Source organism: Pinus tabuliformis, chromosome 7, assembly GCF_031772625.1.
Source record: "Pinus tabuliformis cultivar Carrire ecotype Pingquan chromosome 7, CPIR1, whole genome shotgun sequence".
Classification (NCBI taxonomy): Eukaryota; Viridiplantae; Streptophyta; class Pinopsida; order Pinales; family Pinaceae; genus Pinus; species Pinus tabuliformis.
Window position 1 is genome coordinate 1,242,352,850 of NC_142293.1, and position 24,244 is coordinate 1,242,377,093.

Consider the following 24,244-nt stretch of genomic DNA (forward strand, 5'->3'; position numbering starts at 1 on the left):
GAGCCAATGTTACGATCATATAATTTAGGGTTGAAGCATCTCCTTCCTATTATTCATTTTGAGAATTTGATGGTGAATTTAGCCTATGAATGACTAAAGTGTCATAGCCTAAAGGTTTACTTTTCCAAGGAGCCATTTAGTTCTTGAAGTCCTATGGTCAAGACAAGTCTGAAGCTTTGGGAGGTTTTCTGCATCAGAAGATTGGATCAGATCATTTTGTAAGTGTTTTCATGATAAAGTTCTTAGAAGAAAATTTCCAACATATATCTGTTTCTTCAAAGTGACCTCCGGATCAAAAGTTATATCTAAATGAAAATCATTCCTCAAATCCAGAAAATAAAGGAAAAAATGGCTAAGTATAAGTCCCAGATTTTGCATATAGGATAATTTCAAGAGAGGAGCAGAGCAAAGCGAACCAGCAATCAACAATCGCTGATATCGCATATCAGTGATTGGATGTTCAAGCACAACAATGAGGGCATATCACTGATTGGTGACCATCGATCGGTCATATTGGCGAATCGGCATGTTAGAGGGTCTGGGACATATCGCACATCACAACAGTAAAGGCACATCAACAAATAGCCATATCGACAATTGGCGTTCATATGTCGCAGGGGTGACAACTTTTGAAAAGTTGCGATATGCGATATTGTTAAAGATGCTAGTGTTAAACCATCGGGGAGGGCTGATACAGCTTAACAAAGGATTTATTTGACAAATCAGAGCAGGACGAGGTTTTTTCTCTCTCCTCTAGTGGGATACGTGATGAGTAGAGATTGGATCCAATAACCCACGTCGTATATGATGTCATCATGACGCGGCTATATGATGGACACATGGAATGCAGATTCAGCATTTTGGGGGTCATAAGGGGCCAAATAGAGTGATACATGTCACCACTCACCATGTAACACATGGAAAAGGATGACATCAGATCACAATCAACAATCAGAGGATGAGGAATGTTGTTGCTTGAAATTAAATTCTACAATCAAAAACTTTGATTGTGGAGCTCTAATGAGGGGCCTAGCACTATGGTCACGAACAACTCAAAGAACCGAGGGCGATTGGCACAAGGTGGGCGACATGAATATATGTTTTGTGTTAAAGTCAAAAATTTGGAGGAGAAGGTTTAACAAAGGTTTTATATGTTAAAACTTGGCACAGGTCCTCCCCTATCCCATTTCCATGTGGATCGTGCCACGTCATGCATCAGATATCACAAGTCTTCGGGTGCGCAACCAAATGCAACATTATAAGATCACCGATTAGAAAGTTATGATCTTATAAAAGGCCCAGGCACATATGTGGTGCGGTCCCATGTATTATACATGGAGACCATTTATAATGAAAAAAAATGTTAAAGAATCGGCCCCGTCCTAGCCAAAGAGTTTAGCCCCTAAAAGGGCTTTGGCCTTGCATCTTAAGGCCACGGTCATACAAATTCCACCTAAGCCCCGGGTGTGAGGTGTATCAGATATTTTACGCCCCCACACAATTCAAAGTGGAAATACACAAAAAATTCTGATTTAGTTAAAGCTCTAATGTATTATCTTTCACTTTCACCTCTGGTCACCAAAATAAGAAATGCTAAAGAAACAGAGTGCAAGAGGCTAGAGAGTATCTGTGAAGTAATAAGTGTATAAGTCGGCAAATGTTGCATTGGTTTCAAAGGAAAAAGGGAAATATACCAAGGCATCAAGAGAATTTTTGGTGCAATGCTAGGCAGTTCGGGATTTTCTAGAGGACTATGGGAATATGAGGATAAAGATGTTGTTCTTGTGTTGACCTGAATCTTGCTATTCTATTATGAAAAATGATTAAACACACCTTTTGATGCACTTAGTGGATGAATGCGATGTACCTGGTCTTGGACAAAAGGGTATTTAAAGGCTAAGTATACAATATAATAAAAAAGAAGAAGGGAGAATTGTGGAGGTAGGAGGAGGCCCTGTATTGAAAACATTTAAAAAAAAAGCTCAGTGTAGAATTTTGCCTCTAGTGTTCAGAGATTCCTATGGTGTGTTGTTTCAAGCTTGTGTCTTCTTTATGTTAATCTAATATCCATTTTTAAAACTGTTGTCCTGAATTCATCCTTAGATGTTCACGAAAATTTTGGGTATCATACATGACGGAATTCTTCATTTCCCTGTCATGTTTCTTTTAAATATTTGGTCATGAGTTGTATAGCAGAATTCATAATCATATGCTTTGTTTCATTTGACTGATATTTTTGTGTTTTCCTCATTTTCACTATACTACAAGAAATAATTGACTTAAAATATGTGCACCTATCTTGCCTCTATTATCTAGATGGCACATGTATGCCCTGATGTTCTATCATCTTATAATTCAGTGCCCCTCCCAACAATTTTCATTAAATATCATATTATTTACTTTTTGAACTCAATAAACAATCCAAAATCCACATCCCATCAGTCTTTTTGATTGATATTTGATCCAGTGAGAGAGCCCTCTTCAAGGTTACGGGGACTGGAATTTAACCTACAAGTGGTTTGTGGTTACCTCTGGGATCCCTTTCCTTAGCCTTAAGGGATTTACAGAGTGCTAACATGATACATCCTTCTTCCACTGAGCAAGATTTTGGGAATTAGATGCTTGGGGTTTTTCTACATCTCTCTTGATGTATTCTAGGAGTCCATTATCATCCAATAGTGCCTCAATGCAGATCCTCCATGCTACAAAGTGTGAGGTTCCTTCCAAGGCATACTCGAGCCTGAGTCCATTGAAAACCATCTTCTCAGTATTTAAGAAAACCTACAACAATGATCTTCAAATTATAATCTCCTATAATTATAACTTCAAAATCTTTGTTCTACAGTGATTCTAGGTCTAATACCATGTAGAAATCAATATGTAGATTCAAAATTGATCACGGAATTTACTAAATAACAAGACTTTAAGCTACTCTACTCATATGTGGAAGTTAATTCACCATCTAAAACAAGAATTATAGACATGCAATGGGAAACATCACACATGCACAAATATTTATCTAGGGAAAAGTAATTGCTCAAAACCCTTTACTATATATATTGCATTAATCAAAGAATTTGGATGAATACAATATTCTTGTTCAAGCTTGGCACAACCTGCACCTATATCTTCTATCCTCTGCTTGACTGACTAAACCTGGCCAAAACTTATCTAATTCATAAGCCTTCCCAAGCTCCTAATTCCTTGCATGTTTCCTTCAGAAATTTCCCCTATTTAGTAGCAATTTTCCTCATCTATATTGCACAATTATTTTAGGTCAATTCTTTGATTGCATGCACCACTTGTACAACTTGGAATAGTTTACAACTGATAGTACATTTCCCTTGAACTCCAATATTAACTAGGTAACTCAAAATCTCTACATGAATGATTTAATTTAGGATGATTGATTAGTTATATGTTTGATCACTCAGTGTGGAAAAATTTCCACACCGACAACTTGACCTTCACTAGTTCCTCCATCAATTAGAACTAGTTTAACTGGCCATAATTCAATTTAACTGAATTAAATTGTTACAACTGAAATTAACTGAACCTAGTCTCCTAAAATTTAGGAACCCATTGCGCACAACTAAATTTTGTGTCCATAACTCGAATTAACTAAGCAAAACTCCTTTTTTTAGGAATCAACAAAGTAAATTGAACCTCAACTCATTAACTTGAATTGAGTGTTCTTAACAGAGTGACAAGTGCCATGTCACATCATTTAACTCCTCAATTTGTCTGCTGATATGGAATTTTTGAATCTCCTCAATTTTAATCAAGGAAAAATAAAATTGAGAATTTCTTGATGCATTTTTCAACAACAGATGGCAAAAAGTGTCAAAGGAGGACACAGGTATTTAGGATCAGGCATAAGAAGAAGAATGAAGAACAACACTAGTGGAGAATGGTGCAATTCCTTTGAAGGTATTTCTAGTGCAAAATATTATCTCAAGAGTAGATGGAACCTAAGTGGATAGATAAATCTTTGAAATAGAATTACACTAGTATGTGGAAGTCCAAAAATGGCCTCTTGGATCAAAAGATAAAGCTAGTCAAAGCTAGCGACCCCAAAGTCCAAATTTGCAGAGCTAATTGGATGAAAGGTCCTTTTGAAGCGTGTGTTAGTTTGGAAAAGTTTCTAAACCTAGAAACAAGATTGGTCGAACCGTTATCCAAAGTGATGGGTGTATGTGGAGCAATAGTGCAACAACATAAATGTTTTTCATAGGCCTAAGGCAGAGCCCACACGACATCTTGGCCCAACGGAGGTAGCATGGCAGGTGCACCCCAAAGAAACCTTGAAGACCACTTATGGAAACGAGATGGATGATGTCAACTAGGCAGACATGGTAGTACAATAGTGCAAGGACCACTGAAATTACAGTTGGGCTAGCATGGCAGAGAGGTCCCCACTTGAAATTTAAATGGTGTGCAGGTTCTGAGGCAGATCAGGCACCACAAGTTCCCACCAACACATGGACGTAAGTTCACAATGGTCTGCAACTCAACAATTAATGTGCAAGGGGGTGGCACAAAGGTTGTTTCCACAAACCATTGATCGAAAGGTAAAATGGCTATGGTTGATTGAGCTGCCCCTTGCCCTCAAAAATAGAAATAACTTGAGGGGGTGTCCCAACCAACGATATTAACCAACAATGGTTTTTCTACTAGTCGGGAAATGTGGCAACCAAAGAGAGGAAACACAATGATAAAGGGTTGGGACCCTTAGAAGTTTTTATAAAGGGAAAATATTTAAAATTCAAGGCTTTGGGACGCTTTTCTCTCTCCTTTAATAGCAAACAAGTGACACAATATGATTTTCTCACAAGAATTTTGTAGATGCACAGGTGGATGATGATATCAACAATGACATAGCCCAACTAGAGTGAGACATGCGGAAGGTATTTTGGGCCTTTACGGGTAGCCAATTGGGCCATTTATAGGTGACAAGTGGACCACTCATAGAGTGCCACATGGCGTGGGTGATGTGAGCTTGATGTCATCCTGGTCCCTCGACCCTCAAAGGCTTGAGGAAGGCGCAAAGGAAGACTTATGGGTTGACTGGGCATCATGCAGACATGGATGGTGTCAGTGAGATGTCAGCCCATAACTGTAGTGATTGGGAATAGGTGCATCGAATGGACCCCAGCGGGACATGTCATCCCATAAGGAAGACCCAAACAGATTATAAAGGAGCAAAGGCTATTTGCACCAGGATTTATGGCAAGTGATAGAGCGGGAGATGAAAAGATTCTCGTCAAGTGATGATTTCGTCAAGAAACGAAAGGCATGCCTAGGAAATGTAATGTTTTTATGTGTTAGAGAACAGGGTCCAACACGAAGGTTTTCATTATAAAATAAGGTCTTGGGGCTTATTCCTAAACTGGGTCTACAATCTTGATTTTTTTTCGTGTAATGGAGTCTTGTCAGAGCGCTAAATCGTGGTGATGTTTTGTAGTGGAATTGTATTGAAAGGCTTTGGGACTATGTTAAAATGATTTAGGAACACAAATGAATGGGTCAAAAACTAAATTTGGTATCACTTTTATGAAATCCTTCAGGTTTTGGAATGAATGAGTCATGCTAAATAAAAACAACGAGTGCCAAAATTGCTAAAGTAGAGTTAAAAGGAAAGTGGAAGCATTTAGCGACATAGATGAGTTACATGGAGTTTTTGGTATTTTTTCCAAATATAGTGGCAACTAAAGTTGGGACTAGACTTAAAAGTGTAGGTAAATCCTATAAAAGTTCAAGATTTCCAAAATAAGAAGATTTGATCAGTTTAACTTGCAGAAACAGGCGATAAGGTCCGATGACTTGAAGTGCCTATTTGGAAGGCTGAAATGAACAACATAAAGGAAAATATTAGAAGAATCATGCAAATATTCAAAGTGAAGTTAACTAGTTTGATCTGAAAGCTAATCAAACATGTCTTTAGGAAGAGTTCACTTATGGTTCATAATTGAGGCAACCTTGTTCATTATATCTATATCTATATATATATATATATATATATAATTGTACATAGGTTGAATTTAATGCTCTATTCTATAAAAAATATCTTTCTTTGCATGACTGCTTTTGTTCCTTAACAACTTGGGTATGGCGATATGGTTTTGGTTTTGGTGTTGTGATTAATGCAAACTAAATAGTTGAAGTTTTATGCCTAGTCAGAGAGAAATTATGAGTGGAACTACTCTTTTGAGCCAATAATACAGTAGGTCATAAAATGAGAACATGACGAGTCAACATATCAAGAACAATGCCCTTCTGATTTAAACTACAACTTTCTAGCGTTGATAACTTCTTTTCCACCATAAATTTTAACTTTTGTTCTTATCTTGTAACTTACATGTCTCTTTCTTTTTCTTTATACAAGTTAACCTGTGTTGAAATTTGTAGCTTGGGAGGTCCTCCAAACCCTAGGGTTTAGGGTTGTGGAGGGTTTCCACCATAAAAGGTATTTGTGGTCTAAGAACCCAACATGTGGGCTTTCCACCCAAGTTTGTGGGTGTGAAACCAATAAGACTTTTCGACATTTAACCCTTGGAGATGGAAGAGCACCCCTAGAGGAGAAAAGGGCTACTTCAAGCACCAAGAGACTCTGCACCAAAGTGGAGAAAATAATTTTTATTTGTGTGAATGTGGATTTATGCAACAAAAGACAAGTCAACCTTGTTTTAGGATAGCTCGAGACAGGGACAGTTGTTTCCATATAAGATTCATATAAATAAAATATTGTGAGACTTCATTTTGGAATCCAAGCAACATAAGAGAAACTTGCATAGGTAGGAATACTTTTGTTTTGACCATAGTCCTTTGGACCTTAGTGAAGAGGAGAAATTGATTTGTTTTAATACTCATCTCATAACTGTCTAAGTCAAGTTAGGAAGCATATCAGACCGAATGAAAGAGGGGAAGTTCTGTGCATTGTTTGTGGAGGTTTTCTCTTACTATATAAGCTGTTGGCATTATGATTCAGGTGTTGTCCTTGATGGCAAACCCATTCAGGTGATAAATCAAGAAGGACGCAGGAAATATGTTCAGCAAGTGCGTCCCCGCAGGTATACCATACAGAACCCGCGTCCAGGGACGCCGGCCAGCCGTTCAGGAGGTGCGTCCGCCCAGTGCACACATTTCAAGGCAGAGAAAAGCACGTGGGGGTTTCTTGCGTGGTATCTAGCCGACGGTTTTGTGTTTCTATGGTGTCGGCTCATGGTTTTGTTCCATGTTTTGGGGAGAAGCTTGCCTATATAAAGCAAAGGAGTTCATTTGGATTAAGGATCATCTAGGTTGAATATCTTTTGGTGAGATCTAGTCCAGATCTATGAAGGCGAATCTTCTAATGGACTGTGATCTCTAAGGCGCATGATCAGATCTGTGGATCTGAGTGTTTGGGTTGGTTCTGAAGTCCTCATATCTTTTATATCTGAAGGGACGCAGTTTCAGTGAAGGGAAAGTGCGCCGGGACGCAGTACAGTAAAGGCTCAGGTGCGTCTCTGAGGCAAAGGACGCGGCGCGACTGTGTTATTGGGTGCGTCTCTGAAGCAAAAGACGCGGCGCGATAGTATTTCTGGGTGCGCCGGTCGCAGCAAAGCATAGAGAAACAGTGCGTCAGCACGCAGAACAGTGGAAGGTAGACTGCGTCCAGTCGCAGGTCACAGAAAGAAAATATGCGTCCCTGTCTTAAGATGATCTGTTGACTGTATAATTCTGTTCATAAGGTGTTCTGGGTTATTTCTGTAATTACTGATCTGATATCTGAAGTGGACTGTATCTGTTGTATACTTGTTGATCATTTGATTCTTCATAAAAAGAAGTAGGGGGTTGTAGCTCCCTTCCAGGAGAGACTGGAAAACGAGAGAGAGTTGTAGCTCTCTGCAGGTTGCAGCCTGCGTGCTGGTAAAGGACTGCACCAGTACAAAATCATTGTAAAAAGAATTTCTTGAAAGAAGATAGAGACATATTGCAGCAGGTGGTTTTCTCCCGCATTGGGTTTCCACCTTACATCTTGTGTTCTTTGGTGTGACTGTCTATTTTCTTTATTCATGCTCATTATTTTATGGTACTGATATGCAAAAATAATTCAAAAGATCAAATAAGGAAGATTTGGTAAATTGCTTGATAATACTGATTCACCCCCCCTCTCAGTATTATTTCCAACAATTGGTATCAGAGCCGGTCCTTCAGAAAAGCTTGATCGCTTGAAGGTAGATCGTTCATCATGAGCAACTACGAGAGAGAAGCATCAATCAGGCCACCAGTTTTTGATGGGACAAACTTCAATTATTGGAAGGTAAGAGTTACTGCATATCTTCAATCTCTTGGTACTGAAGTTTGGGACATTGTAGAAACAGGCTATGCTTTTCCTTCAGCTACTCCTACAGATCCAGCTGAGAAAAAGAAGTATGAAACAAATGCAAAAGCAGTCAGTACTCTATTAGGAAGTATATCCCAAACAGAATTCATGAAGGTAATGCACTTCAAATCAGCAAAAGAAATATGGGACAAAATGATCACAAGCTATGAAGGAGATGAACAGGTAAAACAAGCCAAACTTCAAACTCTCAGAATTCAATATGAGACTCTCAAGATGTATAATGATGAAAGTGTGGCTAATTATTTTCTTCGGGTAGATGAGATTGTAAATTGTATGAAAAATTTGGGTGAAGAAGTAAAGGAGTCTCTAGTAGTTCAAAAGATTCTAAGATCATTATCCCCCAAGTTTGAATCCAAAGTATCTGCAATAGAAGAAAAAGAAAATCTCCGTGTTCTTACTATGTCTCAGCTACATGGAATTCTAACTGCTTATGAAATGAGAAAGGGTGGACCATCAGACAGAAGGGAGGCTGCTTTTAAAGCATCAGGCAAAGAAGATTACTATGAAGCAAGCCATGATCCAGAAGAAGAGGAAGAAGAATCAAATTTTGTCAGAAATCTTCAAAGAGGTTCTGGAAGGTTCAGAGGTAAGCTACCTTTCAAATGCTTTGCTTGTGGAAGAGTAGGTCATTATGCTGCAAAATGCTCTTATAAGGATAAAGGAAAGGAACCAGTTAGATGGAACAAGAAACAAAGCGCAAATAAGAAAAGCTACTACACCCATGAAGATAGTGATGGCTTGTCAAACAGTGATGAAGATGAACAAGGTAATAAATATAGGTTGTTAATGGCATTTGAAGATGATGATTATGAGGATGCTGTAGATGTGGATAACCTTTATGATGAAATTACTAGACTTAAGAGATGCATAGAAGAAAAGAACATGATTATTGATACTCTACAATTCCAAATTGATGAAAAGGAAAAACATCTTGAAAAATTAGAAGGTGAAATTGTTGGCCTTAGAAAAGAAATTGAGAAAACAAAAACTATTAATCTCAAGTTTGTCAAAGGATCTGAAACTTTGGATGAGATTATCAGTGTGCAGCGGTCTCCTCTAAATAAGATAGGTTTGGGCTATAATGGAGAAACTTCTCAAGCATCCACTTCAAAAAGTTATCTTGATGCAGCAAGAAGAAATGAGCAAGAGCACAAGGAAGATCATCAGGTAAAGCAGGGACAAATGTCAAGCAGAAACTATCAGGGGCAATCCAGCTTAAGGGTGAACAAAAGCCACAACCAGCCACAGGTAAAATCTTCTCAATTTGGTTCAAGAATAGATGAAAATAGAAATTACAATCAGTTGGCTGGTAGATCCAATAATCGCAGAAGCTTCTTCAATGGACAATGCTTTTCTTGCCATAACTTTGGTCACAAAGCAGCTCAATGTGTTGCGTATAAAACAATCATGACTAGGGAAGCTCAAAAACAAAGAAGTATGACAGGGATTACAAAAAGGACCTATAACAACTTTTCAGCTCTTGAAAATGAAGTTGAATGTTCTATTTGCAATAATTTTGGACATAAAGACTTTGAATGCAGAAGCAGGTTTCCGGAAAGAAAGGTACAAGAGCAGAAAAAGGAACAAGCCTCAGGCGCCAAAACATGGAGAATAAAGGAACCTCAAACAGAAAGATGTGGGATAGCATTTTATGCAGAAGGACAAGAAAATCTATGGTACATTGACAGCGGATGTTCGAAGCATATGACAGGTGATAAAGAAAAACTTGAGTCTTATTCTAATTTAGAAAAGGGAAAGAAAGTCTCTTTTGGAAATGATACTCCTGCAACTATAAAAGGAAAAGGTATTGCTCCTTTAAAAGAAGATGTTAAGGCTGGAAATGTTTTGTTTGTTGATGGATTGAAGCATAATCTTCTAAGTGTCAGCCAGATGTGTGATCAAAGAACCGAGGTTATATTCAGATCAAATGGATGCCTTGTTCGTGATCTTGATACAGGTAAAACAGTTCTCAAAGGAAAGAGAACTCCAAATAATCTATACATATTTGATGAAGATCAACAACAATGTTATCTAAGCAAGAATGAAGAGCACTGGTTATGGCATCGAAGGTTGGGACATCTAAGCTTCTCACAAATAAGGAAAGCTTGCAAATATCAGGCAGTTCGCGATCTTCCAGATATCAAAATTCCTGACAACACCATATGCAGATCATGTCAGTTTGGAAAACAAACCAGAACTAACTTTCCAGAAAAAGAAGGATCAGCCAGCATGCCTCTTGAGCTAGTACATACAGATGTATGTGGACCTTTCAGAAAAAGAACACCTAGAGGAGAGGAATACTTGATATTATTTATTGACGATTTCTCCAGGTTTGTCTGGTTAGGTCTTATGAAGCACAAAGATGAAGCATTCGAAAAATTCAAAACCTTCAAAGCCTTGGCTGAAAATGAATCAGGTCACAAAATTAAGTGCCTCAGATCTGACAGAGGTGGGGAATTTACTTCAAATGAATTTTTCGATTTCTGTGATGAACATGGGATAAGGAGAGAATTCTCTACAGCTAGAACGCCTCAGCAAAATGGAGTTGTTGAAAGAATGAACAGAACAATCCAACAAATGGCTCGTGCTATGCTTGATGAATCAGGAACCCCCGCAACCTTCTGGGGTGAGGCTGCACATACTGCGGTTATTATTCTCAACAAGACAAATGTCCGGGTGAACAGCACTCAAACCCCTCATGAGCTCTGGAGTGGTAAAACTCCTTCAGTAAAGCACTTCAAAATATTTGGGAGCAAATGCTATATCAAGAATACTGAGGAGCAGCTTGGCAAACTTGATCCTAGAGCAGATGAAGGCATTCTTCTTGGCTATTCTCCACATAGCAAAGCATACAAATGCTACAATAAAAGACTTGGCAGAATTGTTGACAGCATTGATGTAGTGGTTGATGAAAAGGGATATATTCCTAGGCAAATACATCGTGAAGACATCGAAGAAGATGAGAGCTACCCTCAAAGACAGAATGATGAAGAAGAAGAACCTCAAGAAGAATCTCAAGAAGAACCTCACGAAGAAGCAGAAGAACGGACAAGAATAGAAGAAAAGACTCCATCCAGATATGTTCAGAAGAACCATTCAGAATCTCAGATCATGGGACAAAAAGAAGCAGGTATACAAACTAGAAGAACAGTTGCAGAAGCTTCAAGCTATTTGGCATTACTTTCCTCCACCGAACCACAAAATGTGAAAGAGGCATGCAAAGATGAATGTTGGGTGAAAGCAATGGATGAAGAACTTGAGCAAATCGAAAAGAACAACACTTGGGAGCTGGTTCCTAGACCAAAAGATAAGAATGTTATTGGAACAAAATGGGTCTTCAAAAATAAATTGAATGAAAATGGAGAAGTAATTAGAAACAAATCCAGACTCGTCTGTAAAGGGTATGCGCAGCAAGAAGGAATAGACTTTGAAGAAACTTTTGCTCCTGTTGCAAGACTTGAGGCCATCCGAATGTTCCTTGCTCTCTCAAGTTTTCAGAACTTCAAAGTATTTCAAATGGATGTGAAATCAGCCTTTTTGAATGGAGACCTGGAAGAAGAAGTATACATTGAACAGCCAGATGGGTTCATTCTTGGAAATGATCCAAATCTTGTATGCCGATTGAAAAAGGCTCTCTATGGTCTCAAACAAGCTCCAAGGGCTTGGTACTACCGGTTGGACAAATATCTTCATCAACAAGGTTTCTTAAAAGGTTCAGCAGATAGCAATCTGTATATAAAAGTTGAAAATGACAAATTGCTAATACTTGTTGTGTATGTAGATGACATTATTTTTGGCAGCAATGAAGAAGCTATGAGTCAAAGCTTTGCTTCAGTCATGCAGAAAGAATTTGAAATGTCCTTGCTAGGAGAACTGACATATTTCCTTGGTTTGCAAATCCAACAGAAGGAAGGAGGAATCTTTTTATCTCAAACCAAGTATCTCAAGCAGATTTTGAAGAAATATGGCATGGAAGATGCAAAACCAGTATGTACACCCATGGTCACAGGATGTAGTCTCAGTGCAAATGATGAATCTGCAGCAGTACATCAACCAACCTACAGATCTATGATTGGAAGTTTACTATATTTGACAGGTACCCGACCAGACATCATGCATGCAGTTGGAATAGTTGGAAGATTTCAGGCAAATCCGAAGGAGACTCATCTTCAAGCAGTGAAGAGAATTTTCAAATATCTTCAAGGGACTCAAAATTATGGCTTATGGTATCCTAGAGATACAGATCTTACTCTTCATGCCTATACAGATGCAGATTGGGCCGGAAGCGTGGATGACAGGAAAAGCACAAGTGGTGGTGCGTTCTTTATGGGTCCCAGACTGGTCTCTTGGTTCAGCAAGAAACAGAGTTCAATTGCCTTGTCTACAGCTGAAGCAGAATATGTTGCTGCTGCATCTTGTTGCACCCAACTCCTTTGGATGATGCAGAATTTGCAGGATTATCAAATCACATGTACTCCTCCTATTCCTATCTTATGTGACAACACAAGTGCAATCAGCATCTCAAAGAATCCGGTTATGCATTCAAAAACCAAGCACATACCAATCAAGTACCATTTTCTCCGGGAACAAGTACTTGAACAGAAGGTCAAGTTGGAGTATGTTCCTTCTAAGGAACAAGTTGCTGATATTTTCACCAAACCGTTGCCCAGGGACACTTTTGAATACCTCAGGCAAAAGCTGGGGGTTGTTGATGCATCATCCTACTGTTGATCATCTTCCTATTGGTGGTATAGGCTCAGGGGGAGCACATAATGCATTGTTGGCATTATGGAGAAGGAGATCTTGGAAATAGCTGCAATATGTCTCTATCTCCTTCATGATGGATTTCTGGAGATGCATGAGCATAGGGGGAGCATACCCTTTGCCCTTGATGTCAAAGGGGGAGAATGAAGCTGAAGATTATGTGGTTGCCATCAAGTCCAAAGGGGGAGATTGTTGGCATTATGATTCAGGTGTTGTCCTTGATGGCAAACCCATTCAGGTGATAAATCAAGAAGGACGCAGGAAATATGTTCAGCAAGTGCGTCCCCGCAGGTATACCATACAGAACCCGCGTCCAGGGACGCCGGCCAGCCGTTCAGGAGGTGCGTCCGCCCAGTGCACACATTTCAAGGCAGAGAAAAGCACGTGGGGGTTTCTTGCGTGGTATCTAGCCGACGGTTTTGTGTTTCTATGGTGTCGGCTCGTGGTTTTGTTCCATGTTTTGGGGAGAAGCTTGCCTATATAAAGCAAAGGAGTTCATTTGGATTAAGGATCATCTAGGTTGAATATCTTTTGGTGAGATCTAGTCCAGATCTATGAAGGCGAATCTTCTAATGGACTGTGATCTCTAAGGCGCATGATCAGATCTGTGGATCTGAGTGTTTGGGTTGGTTCTGAAGTCCTCATATCTTTTATATCTGAAGGGACGCAGTTTCAGTGAAGGGAAAGTGCGCCGGGACGCAGTACAGTAAAGGCTCAGGTGCGTCTCTGAGGCAAAGGACGCGGCGCGACTGTGTTATTGGGTGCGTCTCTGAAGCAAAAGACGCGGCGCGATAGTATTTCTGGGTGCGCCGGTCGCAGCAAAGCATAGAGAAACAGTGCGTCGGCACGCAGAACAGTGGAAGGTAGACTGCGTCCAGTCGCAGGTCACAGAAAGAAAATATGCGTCCCTGTCTTAAGATGATCTGTTGACTGTATAATTCTGTTCATAAGGTGTTCTGGGTTATTTCTGTAATTACTGATCTGATATCTGAAGTGGACTGTATCTGTTGTATACTTGTTGATCATTTGATTCTTCATAAAAAGAAGTAGGGGGTTGTAGCTCCCTTCCAGGAGAGACTGGAAAACGAGAGAGAGTTGTAGCTCTCTGCAGGTTGCAGCCTGCGTGCTGGTAAAGGACTGCACCAGTACAAAATCATTGTAAAAAGAATTTCTTGAAAGAAGATAGAGACATATTGCAGCAGGTGGTTTTCTCCCGCATTGGGTTTCCACCTTACATCTTGTGTTCTTTGGTGTGACTGTCTATTTTCTTTATTCATGCTCATTATTTTATGGTACTGATATGCAAAAATAATTCAAAAGATCAAATAAGGAAGATTTGGTAAATTGCTTGATAATACTGATTCACCCCCCCTCTCAGTATTATTTCCAACATAAGCTGGAAGCTCTATGGCCCAAGAAGAAAGGGCCTAGCCCCTGTAGTCTCAATTGGGAGAGCCAAAGGGCCTATCTAGGTGGTTGTAACAGTCTGTTAGGGGAACGCATGACAGAGGCTTGTAAATGGAAGGAGACTGCAGTCCCTTGAAGAGGAGTTGACCACAGTTGGAGGGATGACATGGACTATAAGTGTGCCCTATCTAGTGAGAAAAAGCTTTAGGATATATGCATAGGCCATGAGTAGTTTGCAAGGTATGTATTCTTCATGTTGATGATTGTTGCTAGGTGTTGAGGTCCAAGTTTGGGACCAGTTTGCACAGATTATTGTTTGTCATATTAAGATGTTGGGAGGGAAGAAATTAGGTGATCTTGGAGGCCCTGAGTGCAGTAAAAAGAAGTATATTTGAAGTGCTAGGAGAGGTATATTTAGAGATTTGAGGGACTGATCTTTGAAGGACTAAAGAAGGAAGTCAAAAGGAATAGATTAAACGACACTAAGTTCATTGTTTAAGATGGATGTTTGATAGTGATAATGGGATGCCCAAAATGCCCAAAATTTGTCTTCATTGGGTAAGCATGGGAAGGAAATAGTGGGAAAAAGTCCCTAAGCGTTGAGGAGAAGTAGTGGGAAGTTTAGGAGTTATTCGTAAATGGAGTTGTGAACAACTCAATAAGAGTCCCTATGTGTTGGGTCATTGATGGATAGATGATAAGATGGAAGGAAGATTGGAGGGCCATGCTTAGTGGCCTAAAGGAGTAGGGCCTTTGATAGAGGCAGACCTATAGATTTGGAGCAGAAGGACCAACAAATGTTTTCAAGGTACGACCAAGGGAAGTTGTGACACTACAACAAAACAAGAAATTTGTGCCCGATTTAGTACCATATTTTAGTGCATTTTTTTAAATTGGTATGAGTAGCTTGGCGCTAAATCTAGCTCTATTGTACAATTTTTAAAGCATCCTTTTTTGTGCCAAATTTTGTATCCTTTTTTACGCCAAATTTTGCATCCTTTATGCATCAATTTTGCACCAAGATTTGCATTTGGTTTTACAACAGGTTTTGCTTCTATTTTTGTGACATTTTTTTCATTTATTTTTGCATCATTTTTGCTTCCTATTTTGTGTCATTCTCTGCTTCTAGTTTATGTCATAATTTGCATCGAGTTTTACACCATATTTTGCATCTGATTTAGTGCATTTTTTTTGCATCCAGTTTGTGCTAGTTTTTGCATCTAGTTTTATGCTATTTTTTGCTTCAAATTTTGTTCCTATTTTTACATCTATTTTTGTGCCAATTTTTCTGCATTTCTTCGCACCATTTTTTGCATCCTATTTTGTACCATATGTTGAATCTGATTTAGTGCCAATTTTTGCATCCATTTTTGCACCATTTTTTGCATCCTATTTTGCACCATATGTTGAATATGATTTAGTTTCAAATTTTGCATCCATTTTTTGCATTTTTTTTGTCTCCCTTTTTTGCAACCTATTTTGCACCATATTTTGCATGTAATTTTGCATCATTTGTTGCAGGCAATTTAACATCATTTTTAACACCATTTCTTGCATCCAACTTTGCATCCTTTTGAGTACCTAAATTTAATCCTATGTTGAACCATGTGTTGCATCCACCTTTGTATCCCATTTTGTGTCTAATGTTACGTTCAATTTTGGGCCATTTTTTCATCTACTTTTGCATTTTTTTTTGCACCAAGTTTTGAATCATTTGTTGCACCTCATTTTGCATCCAATGTTGCATCCAAATTTGAGCCATTTTTATGCCCATTTTTGCACCATTTTTCTACTTTTGCGTCTAATTTTGCACCATTTTATGTCCTATTTTTCATAATTTTTGGTGTCTAATTTTTCATCCTTTTTGGCATCCAAATTTGTATCCTTTTTTCTACCACATTTGCATCTCATTTTTCACCTAGACTTTAGTTTGAATTTTCATCTAGTTATGCATCATTTTTGGCATCTTTTGTTTCGCCTGTTTTTAGTCCCATTTTGCATCTTATTTTGTGTATTTTCTTACATCCTTTTTGCACCCAATTTTGCATCCTAATTTTACACCATTCTTTGCATCCTCATTTTGGTGTCCATTTTTGCATCCTTGTTTGCACCCAATTTGGTATCCTTTTGTATGCCCTATTTTGTTGCACCCTTTTTTAATTCTACTTTAAAACCATTTTTGTGTCATTGTTTGCATCTTGTTTTGATGGCTAGTTTAACATCCAATTCTACTCCCAAATTTGCATCCATGGTTACATCCACTTTTGGCTTCTTGTTTATAGTTTTACTTTTATTTCCATTTATAACCCCCTTTATGGGTTCATTTTACTGATTTCAATTACATAGTGAAATATATTACAATTTCTAAATATTATTTTGGTGTACGATTTAATGTACGGTTAGATGAACATAAAACCCTCCCTGTTTACCCCAGAAACCTAGGACAGATCGAGTAAGAGAAAGGTTGTTCTAAGGCTCAAGATTCTTAGTAGATTAAGATGTAGAGTAAGACTAAGAAGAAGAGAATTAATTCATGTGAGTCCTCGCATGCAGGTCTTGTTGGAGTTTTCAGTGTAGGTGGGAAGCACTCCTAACTAGCTCCAAAGCTTGGTCCTACACATAAGAGAGCAAACAAAGAAAGCTTCACAACATAATATCTTGATAATCGAAACTATCAGAAACATATAAATATTTCTGTATTCAAGCTTTTGTGATCCATAATGAATTAAACAAAGTCTTTCGGTAGAAATCACATGAGATAATTTTTTGGCCGACGCGTTTCAAACCAACAAGTGTGGTTCATCATCAGGACCAGATAAAGAGGCAGTCGGCCAAAAAATTCTCTCATGTGATTTCTACTGAAAGACTTTGTTTAATTCATATAAATATTACTGAATAAATAAATATATACCAAAATCCCATACATTCATTAGTCAAATAAAAGAAGTAAAGAATGAATAGAATCATATCGAAGGAAGAACAATTGATCTATATTAATAAAGGAGTCAGAGGAAAGTTATAATGCAGTTAGAGCAACACCTCCCCCAACTCCTAGCTCCAAAACTCTCCCTCTTAAGATAGATCTCAACAGTGTGACAATACAATAATTCCCATCCTTTTCTCAATGGCCAAGCCTCCAATATATAGGAAAGTGAAGGCTATGAAGATCTCCCAAATTCCTCACTATTTAAATGTGGGCAAAAGAATTTGGGTGAATAATGTTTCCTCATATGAAAATGGTTTTTTCCACTTTGTAGATGCTTTTGTGCTTAGGAAAAATCTTCCCCATGCTTTATGGCTCTTTCCCTCTTTTGTATGATTTTATTTTTTAGGAAAAATATAAATATGGGGATAAAGAGATCACATTCCACCATATGAGTTTTCGAAAGTGAACAAGAGTGTGAAATTCTAGTTAACTCGAGATTTTTTCCTCGTTACTAAGTGAGAATTTTGGTAACAAAAGTTAGATGAAGGGAACAACTTGTTGTAGACTAGGATAACGTGGTCCTCATGGTACATAACTTGTATTATAGTTTTATATAGTCTAGGAGAAAGGGGTATTTCAACCAACAACATAATATTCTCCTCCGAGCTCATGAGAAGGTATTTTCATGTATAACACATTTAAGAAGATATCACAACTCAAATTGATAACTTAATATTTGTAAACAAATTTAAGGGTAATTGACAACTTTCATAAAATAGATAGCAATATCCTCATATATAACAATTCTCCATCAAAAAATCATTGACAATTTTGAATATACATATATGATTACTAAATCAAAACTTATTGTAGATATCATTATTCCAATGTAAATTCACAACAACACATCCAAAAATATTAATATCAGCATACATAATGATTCTCTATAAAAAAGAATTGGAAGTTTTCAACACATATATAAAGTAACAAGATAATACTAATAATATCATCATCATCTTTAATAAAATCAACTAAGATTCAAATGTGTGATTATCAGATCAAAATGTTTCATGAACACCATTATTCTAAGGTAAATTCACAACATCCATAAAAAAATAGTAATATCATCATACATAATAATTCTGCAAAAAAATAATTTTGATAATTTTCAATATATACATAAAATAACAAGATAAAAATGATAACAACATCATAATATTTAATCAAATTAACTAAAATTCAATGTATGATTACCAAATCAAAATGTTTCATAGATATCATTATTCTAAGGTAAATTCATAACATCCATAAAAAATTAGGAATCTCTTCATACACAATAATTCTTCATAAAATAATGTAAACAATTTTCAACATATTCATAAGGTAACAAGATAGTACCGATAGTATAATCATCATTATTCAAATAAACTAAACGTCAAATGTATGATTACCATATTAAGACATTCCAACTAAATATAACGCATGGCTGGCTACCACCACGAAAATCATAGTCAAGATCATCCTCATAATCATTTCCATGATCATCATCCTGACCATCCTGATAATTTCATCCACATAATCATCACCAATGCCCTTGCCATCCTTATCATCATCTCTAATACATGATCTAATCTAAACATAGTCTATATCATCATCTTTGCAGTCATTACTTGTAGTGTTCTAGAAAAAAAATCAATAGTACATGCTAGTATTAATTCTATAGCACAATGCATATTTTTGTTACAATGCTAACCATAAAGTGAGGTAGGACATAATAACATTTAATAGTACTAAAAAATAAAATGAAAATATGATTTAAGATATATTGGAGATCCAACTAATATTACACTTGGAATTCACATTAAGTAGTAGAAGCATTTTTTAATGCATATGAAGTAGGTACCCATTTGTTCTTCATATTATATTGTGAATGTCTTTTATGATGTCCATGCATGATTGGTAAATTATTATTATTTTTACTAGAAGTAAATATATATTAAAAAAGCTAAAACATAAGAAAATAATTATTTTCTTATGTTTTAGTTTTTTTAATGTATATTTAGTTTTAGTATTTTCTTTTATTTTCTAAAAAAATATATTTAGTTTTTGGTATTTTTTTTGTAACAAAAATTATATTTTGTTTTTATAAAAGTTGATTTTAAGCATTCCATTCATGCTAAATTTGTGATTTTATGATAGAAGTTTAAATTATATATAAAAAAGTAACTTAATGTCATGCATTGTGTCGTTGAGATGCGTCTTATACATCTCTTCCCTGCTAAGTTATAGAATGTGCTTTGGTTTTCTTAATGCAATAAAATTAATTCCGCTCTTCATTATATCTTGAGATGTTCAACTTGCACCTAATAAAACAATAAAGTTAAAATATGTTTGCCTTTGTCCTTTGTAGATCTTTGTCCCCATTAATCTTGGTCTTAATAGATTCATTGTCTTATGGTGGCCTTGAGTGGTCACTCCCGTTAGTTGCATGCCTTTTAGTTTTCTATTAGTGAGATTTCTTAGGCTTGATAACATGTTATTTAATTTATGAAAATGTGTTATTTTTCATATTATTGTTAAATATTAATATTAAATATGTTGGTTTTGAGCAAGGTTTAGCAAAAAGTTCCCAAAAGGTTTATAGACTGTATTTTATAATGTAATGATTCATTGCTTGATAAAATTGTTTTGGATATTTGTTTTAATGATTCATTGATTAATAAAATTGTTATGGATATTTTTTTTAGTATATCAACTTGTATGTGATAAAGTCAAAAGTCACCTCTTTTTGAGATTTTCATTGGTCAGTTTCCCTTAAGGTCATCAAGTTCATCATTCTGTCCCAGTTAAGGAAATATAGGAGTCAAGAAGTTGCATTGTCCAAGCACTTAAATCTTGAAACATGTTTTTTTAGTCACATTATACTTCCTTTCTGTGTAAATTCTCCATGAAAATAGTCTCATGGAACATGAGGGGCCTCAATAGTAAAGGAAAACAAAGACTCCTAAAAGAAAAATGATATGAAAAGCACCCATAAATAATGTCTATATAAGAAACACAAATATAAAGTGAGGCTCTACTTCATATAATTAGAAAGTGAGGGAGGAATTTCCAAGTAGTAGTGATTGATGCTTAGAGATACTTGGGTGGAATGTCTATTATTTGGAATGATCAGGACATCAATATGTTTACCTCCTTTCGCATTATGAAGATACACATTTAGTTAATTGACATCGATTACTACTACCATGTATCCAATGTCTATGACTCAAATATCGCAAACATGTATCCAATGTCTATGACTCGAATATCGCAAATGGAAAACCTCTATTTATCAATTCTATTTCCAGCACAATTAATTTATACTTCCCATCTCCATGTATTATTGGGAGTGACTTCAATATTATCAAGTGTCTCAAGGAAAAGAAAGGACAAATCACAATGTTTACCAAGATATTTTGTAAGCTATACCATTAAAGCCCTAAAGTAGTCTCCATTAAAGTTCTCAAGCAATGAGTCTTCAACCCACACATGTGGATGAATGAGTTGCAATACATGTGTGTGTGGTGACTAACTTAATACACTATTCTAATAACTCGACAAAATTAAGTATTTCACTCCATCACATAAATTGACCATAAGGTAACATAGGTAAACCAAGAGTAGACACGAAACCCATATGCAACAAACATTCCCTATATCCTCAATTAGGTGCTTAAATGATGAAGTGAAAATTCAATGGAAAAAGATGACTTCATGATTTAACCATTACAAACATGTGATCAAGTGTGACTAGGAGTGTATATATTCATATGTTTTCCAAAGAGGGAATGAATACATGAGGTACCATTAATTGGGCTTGATTTTTATTTCTTTTTCTTTTTCTTATATATAGGACTTAGGGAATGAGGTTTTCATAAGTTTGGCACAACTCATAGATATAACATCTACACGAATTTTCACTTCAACCTTAGATTTTACACTTAGATAAATCATTATAGTGTATCTTTAATGATTTTGGCTTTCACTTTTTGATTTTCTTTCATCACAAATGACAAAAAGGGAAATATTTTGCCACAAATCTATGGATGCTTAATCATAAAGGCGTCATGCAATGAAAACAAAGTAATGATGTTATTCTCTATGAAAATGACAAGTATTCTTGAGAAAAGCTTATGCTTGTGGATGTCTCCTCCCTGGTTGAGAGGGAGTGAAGGCAGACACCATATTATCCATGTGTCATGTACTATGGCCAATACTAAAAATCACAAGCCTAGTAAAGACACCAATAGGGAGAATGGTGGATTGGAAAAACATATGGGACCAATATTCTTTGAGAATTTATACTTCGATTAGGACTAACTGTCATAAGTCAAGTACATTAATCCAAGATAAGAATAGTCATGAGGATCGACATTTCCTAGTGTCAAATATTATGATAGTGGATTATGAAATGATCACGTGAGGACATACCTAATGAACATCCTAGTGGGGTAAGTTCCTAGAGAGGCAGTGGTGTCCAAATTTATGCCTCCCAACATTATGCTATGATCTAATGGAGAGATAGTGTTATCACTCCTCCGGATCTACAAGGTTGAGGAAGAGTCGAGCTGAGGTAACAACAGACCAATGTTTTGACTTGGTAGCTAGCCCTACCAAGCCAGAGTGGGCCCTCTCCAAAGGATCACAGCCAAGAGGGCTGGATATATTAGGTTTTAGGCTAGATGTAAAGTGTAGAGGGTGTTTGATTTGATTTGGTGGGGTTTGTTGGAAGAGGATTAGGTCAAAAAGACTAGGTCAAGGAAAGGTAGGTAGGCACTCAAACACTTTAAGGTTATGAATTGATATGGATAAGACTGGTGAGGTGCAAGAAATAACAAGACAAGCTTGTATTCTTTCTAAACTGAAGAAACTGGACAAATTATGTCGATTTCCCCAAACAGAGCATATAAAATGTATTCTGATCATCAACTTGAAAATCAACATATCATAGAAGTGAAGTGAAATATGGGTGTACAAAGCATTCAAACATATGCAACATAAGAAGAAACTAAGTGAAAATTCCATACCACAGGTATTCCACCAAAATAGTTGCAACTCATTCATTCAATTTTGCAAAACACTGATTAAACTAGTGTCTCTGATTAATAGCCAAACATCCAACTGATTCCAACCTATAAAATGACTAAGAAAATACATAATATAGGCCTCAAACCAACTCATCCTAACCTCAGGGGTCGAATCCATGAGAGGAGCAGTTGCAAGAAAAACTGAACTGATAGCTAGAGTGTAGGGTGGTCAAAATGACTCATCCCTAACTCTAACAAACTGATTCATTACATGCCATGTAGGCCATTTGACTGATGTATTTACCCTAGATAATAGTGAAAAACATAATAATTACATCATATTGATCAATTACATGAGTAAAACAATAATTTCCCAAAGGTGAAAGTCAATTTGGAGAGAAATAGTGAAAATTGGAGTACACTGTCAAACGCGCCCTCCAACTTCAGAGTTGTGTTTGGGTGCCTTCTCGGTGTCTAAATTTGCTCCAAGATAGCTCGTTGGAAAGCCCTTCGAGTCTAATTTCTAGATATGCCTTTAGTTTTCCATTTGGAGGTCATTTTACCTATAAAAATTTCAATCTCCCAAGACTTGTCAAGGCACAGCGACCAGGCAAAAAAAGAGGCAGAAAGGTTGTTTTTTGATGGTTTTTGACCCCTTTGGCTGACCATTTTTCCTCCAAATTCTTAGAAAATACACAGGGTGCATGTCCTCATCATTCTAAATCCAAAACGTCTACCCTTTTTTCCATCAAATGCCTCAAAAAAGAGCGCAACACCCTAGGTGTTGCACGTTTGGCATATTGACTGTGTTGAAGATACTTTCAAAAACACAGAAAATTGTAACTTGCAAAAATTGGTCAAAAATTGTCAAAATTAGTGAGCTGATGGTTGATCATCTGTTTGAGGCATGGATTGATGCCTCGGCAAGGATATATAACCTTGTTTTCTCCTCTTGCTTGGTTAAGGATGCAATTTTTGCATGAAATCTTTTGAGCTTGGCTCTTGCAATTTTGTTTCTCATGGCATAGTACTTAGCCATCCTTCTCTGCATATAAATATCCATTTTGGCCCTATCTAAGATGCCCTCAAGATGAGTTTTCACCCTCTCGAGCCAATGTTCCTGGTTTTCATTCACCGTTTTTGCAAATTGCCCATTTAGGGTGAGCTCATTGGCTAATTCGACCTCCCTTTGTTTTTCTAGCTCCAAAGCTCTCTTTAGGCCTCTTGTCCTTGGCCTTTTTCTTAGCACCTGTTCATCAAGATGTTCACCATATTTTCCATATGCCTTGAGATCAAGTAAGGCCTTAGCCTTTTCAGCCTCTCTTTTCTCAGATAAGCTGAATCCCCATGAGCTCATTTTTGACCTCAAATTGTCTGTTTTCCTGCTCATAGTATGAGATAATCTATTTGGTCCTTTGCAAGTTGACCTAGAGCTCTCATATGAGTGCATTCTTCTCCATGATGACAATGGCTATGTTCTCACTGTCATCATGTTCATCTGAGTCAACTAACTGAAAATCATTCTCTGTCTCATGGAGGTCTTCCTCCTGCTGCTGGATCTCTGCCTCTATAACCTTTTCCTTACCCTTTTGTACCTATTTTTCCGATAAAGAAGGCCAGGCCCCTCCCACAATTTGTGGGACAAACAATTGCCTATGCCCTCTCTGATAAGTATGTGTCAAGGTACCCAGA

The 24,244-nt window shown here is 37.1% G+C and overlaps 1 pseudogene; it reads right to left on the reverse strand.

The window, feature by feature from the left end:
* LOC149251877 (NAD-dependent malic enzyme, mitochondrial pseudogene) overlaps positions 1–23,909 on the reverse strand; it is a 99,235-nt pseudogene extending 75,326 nt beyond the window's left edge.
* Positions 23,910–24,244: the final 335 nt, after the last annotated feature.